Source organism: Aptenodytes patagonicus, chromosome 7 (assembly GCF_965638725.1).
Source record: "Aptenodytes patagonicus chromosome 7, bAptPat1.pri.cur, whole genome shotgun sequence".
Classification (NCBI taxonomy): domain Eukaryota; kingdom Metazoa; phylum Chordata; class Aves; order Sphenisciformes; family Spheniscidae; genus Aptenodytes; species Aptenodytes patagonicus.
The window spans coordinates 30,057,915-30,065,479 of NC_134955.1; positions in this window are offsets into that span (position 1 = coordinate 30,057,915).

The following is a 7,565-nucleotide window of genomic DNA, read 5'->3' on the forward strand; positions in this document are numbered from 1 at the left end:
AAGGGTGGATAGGGTAATAAATTACACTGCAGATGAGTAACTTCGTCAAGTTGTTAAAGCCCATTTTAGACAAGATTCATAAATAAAGCTTCATGCTAAATAACGGACATGGAAGCAAAGAATACAGGTTATTTTCCGGCACGAGTTTATATACGTACAATGACCAAAATACATCAAGTCTTTCAGGAGTTTGGATTTGTTATTCAGTGGGTTGGAGGAAGGGGCAGTACTGATTAGAAGCGGGGAGTGATCTGCCTTTGTAAACAGCGTGAACAAGATCACTGTGCCTTGTTTCACTGTGCCTGCTTCAGGAAAGAAGTTCAAAAGATCTTCACTTAAGAGCGGGGAGGGGGAAATCTCAAGAGCTGTAAAATGTGCCACTAAATCAAACAGATAAAATTTTGTCTGAAATCCATTATGATTGTGACTTTGTGCTTTATGAAAAGACCATTCTCGAATCGCTTGTTTGCTCTCCTTCATGACTACGGACAAACGTGCAATTGCCAGATACCCCACCTGGGGCACAGGAGTATTTGCCTTGAGTGCAACAGCGTAAATGGCGGCTACTTCATCCCTTCTCTGTAACTCTTCCTGGTGGCATGTCTGCCAGCAGGTAACTCACTTCCATTTTTTTTCAAGGTGAAATTGCTGTGTAAAAGATCAGCTCCTAAAACCAGATGTGTGGCTATCAGTTTTTAGGCCTTTTACTGGAAGTGGTAGTGGAGGCGTACAAGCTGATGTGAGGAAGCCATCTGAAGGCCAGTGACCCCGCAGCCCATGTGTGGACGTTTTCTGAGGTGGCAGTTCTAGTGCACCTGCTGCTGCTTATCTATACCAGGTATTTCTCATCTTATTCAAGCAACAACTGACTCTTTAAAATGATTAATGGTATGGCAATTAGAACAAAATTGTTACTTGTATCCCAAATATGCTTTAGAAGATTACTATGAAAAATTACACCTTCTCCCAAAAGTGGCCCTAATGCAGTGGTTTTTCTGGCTGCAGTTAGCACAAACACATGCTCAACAGTTGGTTTAATACTGTAGGCTTCCTCGATTTGGGGAAAAAAACCTGATCTATGTGACTAGAAAAGCAGATTATATACGGCATCAAACACTAAAAAGGAAAAAGACAAATTTTTGTTTCATACTTTGCTTTTGAAGACTTACTAGTCATGAAAAACTGAGAGTAGCTGTTCTTTGTGTAATGAAGCTCTCCTCTTGGAAGGATTATGGAGGCAAACTTTTTTTCCACTACTAAGGTAAACTTGAAGATTTGAATAAATGCTGTCTTCATCTGAAAAAGACTAGGTGAATTTCAAATACCATGCAGTCATTTTCAATTTTGAATCAGGATTAGTTGATTATTAATTGATTTTTTTTATTTCCATTGCAAACTTCCACAATATTTTCCCAAATGATCAAAGAGGAAGGTGAAGATAGCAAAGTATGATGGTAAAAACTGAAATTAAAAGTAAGCTGAGAACAATTTTAGCATTTTGTAAAATTGTTTTTTAGCTTTGCTCCTAGTAAAGGGTCTGCTGTGAAGAGCTCAGCAATTTAGCTTAGCAAGCAAACTCTGGGAGTGGGAATGAACTATTGTAACAGCATGGGATATATGGTCTCTAACAAAAACTGTCACCTTAAGCTAAAATCGCTTTACTGTTTAGCACTGAAGAGTTTTTAATATTACAGCCTTAATATTACAGAATGCACTCCTGGGTTTCCTGTCACTGTGTTGCCTGTTTCAACTAGCACGATCTGTTCACAGCAGCTAGTACTCTTCCAGAGGCAGATAAGAGTACTGAGGGGGAAAAAATTACGCTTATAAATTGTGTCTTGAAGCACTTTAGGGATGAATGCCCAGAAGCCTGAAAACGTACAATCCCAAATATTAGATAATGGTCTATTTAGCTTCCATTGCAGCAGATGGGAAGACTCTCTGGGAGGCAGTGGGAATTGGGTAGAGTCCTCATGAAGAATATTTTCACTCACAGGTGACCTGAATTGCAAAGTCACAGGGCAGGACTGTTCTCATGGTGATTATTTTGCGTTATTTACTGGAAGCAAAGACTAAGGTCTTTGTAGACTGCCACACACTGAAGTTTTGAATGCTGGGCAGAGGCAGCCTGGGCAATTACTCCGGTCCTGCTCTCTTCAAGAAGTGATACGTAATGGGATCCACTGTAATCCACTATAAAGTGAGTCATCGCTCATGCCAAGTTTGTTGATGCCTGGTTACAAACTGTAAGTTATGAATATAAAATTAGAGAGCATTTAAATTCTGAAGGCTGCTTATTGCCCCTTTGTTTTTCTGTGTTCCTGCTCATTAACTTCCACCTTGAAATAAATTCTTCATTTTATCACACGTTGCGTATTTATATGGTATATTAGTTCCCTTTGCTGCAGTCCCTTTTCAAAGGGAACAATGATGCTAACTTACCCTTGGAGGTAGAAACCAAGTCCCATTCATTCATAAAAGATTTTAAGGTATCCCATTTGTCGGGCTCTCTTTACACGTATTAGGTCTCAACTAACACTGTTCTTCAAACTGCCTGGGTATTTTTTGCCTGACTTCTTTGGGATGGTAGCACGTGGCCACAGCAGAACAACAGATGTTTTTTCAGATGTTAAAATAGGGCTGGACTGAAGTGAGAGTTTGTCAGGAATGTAGCTAGATATCAAATATGATCTGAACCTCAACTTTGAAAGGAGAGGCTAGCTGAGGGGCTGAGTGGGCTGTCAGAGGACAGAGTGTGGTCTGTGCTGCATGAAAGCATTTCTAACTCTTTGGCTGAGTACGGGCTTTCTCAAAACACCAAAGATGAAGTGTGGGATCTAAGCCCTACCACTCTGCTGCATTTATTCACCTGAGCTCTGTGCTTTGGTGAGGTGGCAACAACAGAAACACAGCAGCATTGTCCCTCGAACAACCTTTCTGACTCCCTTTATCCTGCACCCTTCCTCCTCTGCGATGGGGGAGTGTGGGGCTCAGAGAAAGCAAGGTCTGGGGTGCTGGGATGGGGTGAGGGGATCTAGCGATGCTGGGGCTGTAGTGCCTGGGGAGCAAGGAGAATGAAAGGCAGCGCCTCGAAGGCTGACCCATACAAACCTGGGAACTGTTCTTCTGAAGCAGGGCCTGGCTTCACCTGCTCCGCTGGTGGTCCTTTGGCTTGTTTTCCCAGTCCCCTGAGCTCAGGAGACCGAGGAGGCAATGTTGCTACTGAGCATGCTGAACAACTCCCACAGCTCAGTGGTGGCTCATAAGCACCCTTCTCCAAAAGCCTTCACCGGCTTTTTGGCACAAGTTTGTAATAACCCAGCTGTACTTGATTAGGTTCTGGAAAAAAACGTGCCTGGAGTTTACTATTGCCTTTGGTTTCTTTATAAAACAATATATATATATATATGTATATTTCTACTCTTAACTTATTACTGTGGCTGAAAATTAATCCTGGGAAAAGACCAACATGGTATTGTAGAAAGTCATTCAGTATTAAAAAGAATCGATTTATCAAGTTCAGGGAGGCAAAGCACCATTCAGCCATGGCAGGGAGCTATGGTAACCATCCACTTGGGCAAGCACATTCAAAAACATCACCTTGAGGAGCACATGTTTGGGGGTTTTGTTTTTTTTTTTTTTTAAATCTCTTTTAAAAAAAGAAGAAAAAGAAAAAAGTAATAAATGGCTACAGCATGCACATCATCCAGGAAATCAACCACATCAGGAAACTCTAGGTTCTTCAATAAAGCAATTCATGTAAAATTGATGAAAATATCTTACCTGGTACTCATCTCTCTAAACAGAAGACAATTTGAAGGCTCAGCATTTAGAAAATCTGGTGACTCTGTTCCAGAAGTCCTGTGGCTGAAATTAGACTGTTCAAAAAATTTGAGACAAAGCTACTGAGTCTATTAGAGTAGCTATTAGTGAGGAGAAACAGACACACACAAAACCAAAATCCAGGGAGGAGTAGTTTTTTGAAAGTGACTGAGCCACATGATTTGACCAATCTCCTTTTAATGGATTAGCACTCAGGCTATTGTTACAATTCCAGGTGCTTTTTTAACTCTAACATTGAGCAAGGATAGCAAAAGGTGAGTTTCTTGAGGGGTTTCTCTTGGTGTGGGAGGACTAAGACTGCAGTCTTTGGATGCGAGTGAAATTATTTGGTTTGCTTCCTTGGTTGTGGAAGGAGCTAGTGGCTCGCTTGCTGAACGGGTCAAGATGGTGCTCCAGCTTACACTTGATAAAATGTTTACATGTTCTTTTTGTCTCATATGTCTTGATCCCAGACTTTACCTTCAGACATGAATAAAGCTAAGACAAAATGTAATTTAATCAAATAGGTACTTTTTGCATTATCAAGAAAAAAGAGGAGGAGCACTTACTTGTAATGGTAGAACATTTAAGGTCAAATTTCTTGTTCTAGGCAATAGCAGACCATGAGGCTACAGAGCTAACTCGCTTCAGATGTGAACGCTGCATTCAGTTTCTACTCTGCTCTGGTGGGACCCCACCTGGAGTACTGCGTCCAGCTCTGGAGCCCTCAGCATAAGAAAGACACAGACCTGTTGGAGCGGGTCCAGAGGAGGGTCACAAAAATGATCAGGGGGATGAAACACCTCTCCTCTGAAGAAAGGCTGAGAGAGTTGGGGCTGTTCAGCCTAGAGAATAGAAGGCTTCGGGGAGACCTTATTGCAGCCTACGAGTACTTAAAGGGGGCTTATAAAAAAGATGGCGGCAAACTTTTTAGCAGGGCCTGTTGCGACAGGACAAGGGGGAATGGCTTTAAACTAAAGGCAGGTAGATATAGACTAGATACAAGGAAGACATTTTTTACGCTGAGGGTGGTGAAACACTGGCACAGGTTGCCCAGAGAGGGGGTGGATGCCCCCATCCCTGGAAACATTCAAGGTCAGGTTGGACGGGGCTCTGAGCAACCTGATCTAGTTGAAGATGTCCCTGGTCATGGCAGAGGGGTTGGACTAGATGACCTTTAGAGGTGCCTTCCAACCCAAACTATTCTATGATTCTACTTTTCAGTTTGGGTAGTACAGGTATTTTTGTAGTGAGCAGATGTCAGCAGTACTTTTCAAAGCCTCTACTTCTTGTTTGGAGCAAGAGAACAAACTGCAACATGAGCAGTGTAGGAGCAGAGCGCCTGCCCAACCATCACCCCTCTTAGCTGGCTGGCTGCTGGCGTGCGCTCCTTGCTGAGGTGTGAGCAGAACCAGTACAGGGGTTTTGCTGGTGTGGGGGAATGAGCATCATTCCTCTGGCAGGTAGCTGTGCTCACAATCTCCGCTGCTGCCAGGGCTCAGCTGGCTGAGCTGTGCTGTTCTGAGAAAAGATTGTGGAGAAAGTGTTATAGAGCCTGTCAGATGCTGTCCCCATGACATTACCATCTATCTTAATTAAATTCCAAGATAACTAACTCTGTTGGTGACTTGTCCTAAAATCTTATTTCTTGCAGTTGGATTGACAACATATGATCCACTCTCTCTTTCTTTTGATCCCTTTTCCAGCATATACTTTTCTAATTACATCAAACATTGGCTATATGCCTTCATTTTCAAGGCGCTCTGCTGTTTATCCCCACCCTACTAATTATCTTTCATCATTAATGAGATGCCGACTCAAACATCTTTCAGACAAGCTCCTTCGTGCTTTCTACCATGCTGCTTCTCACGTTTCGGAGGCGCTTTGTGCAAACACTCTCAAGGGTCTTGAATCATCCTTCTGTTTCCTCTGCAGAGCCCCAGTCCCCCACCCTGCCACCTCCAGCCACGCATCCCTCCTCTCCTGTTCACCTCCCAGCCTGGCAGGCTCAGCCTTCTCCCCCAGCTCTGCCCTGGGCAGCGCACCTTGGCGGCAGGGACTGCAGCCGTCCAGAGGGAGTGAGCAGCAGAGATTCTTTCCATGACGTTCTTGAGCCCACGTTCAGTGGCAGCTGCTGGTGGCGCTGCCTGTGGTGCCAGCACCAGCTCCTGCAGTCTTATTTTGGGCTGCGAGTCACTGACAGACTTTTCCAACAGGCTGTTAAAAGGGAAACCATGTTCCAGGCTGGGACAGGGGTACAGACTTGCTGCCATTTGATTCTTCATCCTGCCAGTTGGTGAGCATTGCTGCTCAGCTGCCACTTTAGTTTGTTAATACCTAGTGCGGCTTTTCCTTTCCTTTGCTTTAGTTTTCTGTTTTAAGATAAGGTCAGAAGAAGAGATTAGTCATGAATTTGCTAGGTGAGCATTGCTCAAATGCAGAAGAGAAGGTAACACAGAGCAAATAAAGCACAGACCTGTCTTGAGGAGCAGGTATGGGAGAAAAAGCGGAAAACTTAATCCTCTGTGACAAGCCATGGTAAGTAAAGCAGCGAGGAAAGATTTTTCAAACCCAGCAATATTTCCTGATCCTTTAGTACCTGTGGAGCCACTGGCACAGCCTATATATAAAGGGCTGAAGGCTAAAAAAAGCAGCTTTGCCAGCTCAACTGTTTGGCTGTTCATTAGAAACTCATGTCTCTGTTCTGTGATCACCATAATATTCACTGCGACATCCGAGGCAAATACGGGGCCTCGGGACAAGTTGTCAAGCATGCCTCAGGCAGGCTGTGCAGAGTTTAAGGGGTACATCTCAGGGGAGAGAATAAGGGATTGCTATTCCCCATCACGGAGCACCTTAAGCAGCTCAGTTCTGTGCAAATGCAGCAGGGTAAGAAAATGTTCATGAGTGGTATTTTTTTATTTAACTATTCTTTTAATGTGTATGAAAAGGAAACTAGACCATGAGTCTAAAGGTTGTTTAAGTGTTCCAGATGAAAAGTTTATATCCGTATACTGGGTATTCAGAATATTTATTTTCTCACTTTCCATAAAGATAATAATTGTATTCCCTTCCACAAAACCTTTCTTCAAACCTGCCTGAGATTTTTGTAAGGGTGTTTGAAAATTTAATTTTACAATGAGAAATGAGAGAAATAAATCACAAATTTTTGTGGTTCTTTTACAGCTTTTTAATAATCGTGTCCTCTCTCCATATCACATACTTTTTCCACTTTAAAATGATATGCAGCACTCATTCTCTTTTCATTCAGTCTTTTCTTCTTATGAGTAACTAAGTACAGAGATGAGCTGATTAAAATGTTCTTTTTTTTCCAAAATCTCAGGATGTTTTTAAAGGGGGGATACAAGAAAAAAATTAAAATGTATAATTTCAGGATCTGATTGGCTTAGGAACTGGTAGTGTAAATCAGGTGAGTTCATTTTTCAGTTACCAATGAATGGTAATAGGCTGAGGGTGCACAAGAAGCTGGGAGGGGGCACAGCCGGGACAGCTGACCCCAACTGACCAAAGGGATATTCCAGACCATACGACATCATGCTCAGCATATAAAGCTGGGGGAAGAAGAAGGAAGGGGGGCATGTTCAGAGTGATGGTGTTTTGTCTTCCCAAGTAACCGTTACGCCTGATGGAGCCCTGCTTTCCTGGGGATGGCTGGACACCTGCCTGCCGATGGGAAGTAGCGAATGAATTCCTGGTTTTGCGTTGCTTGTGTGTGCAGCTTT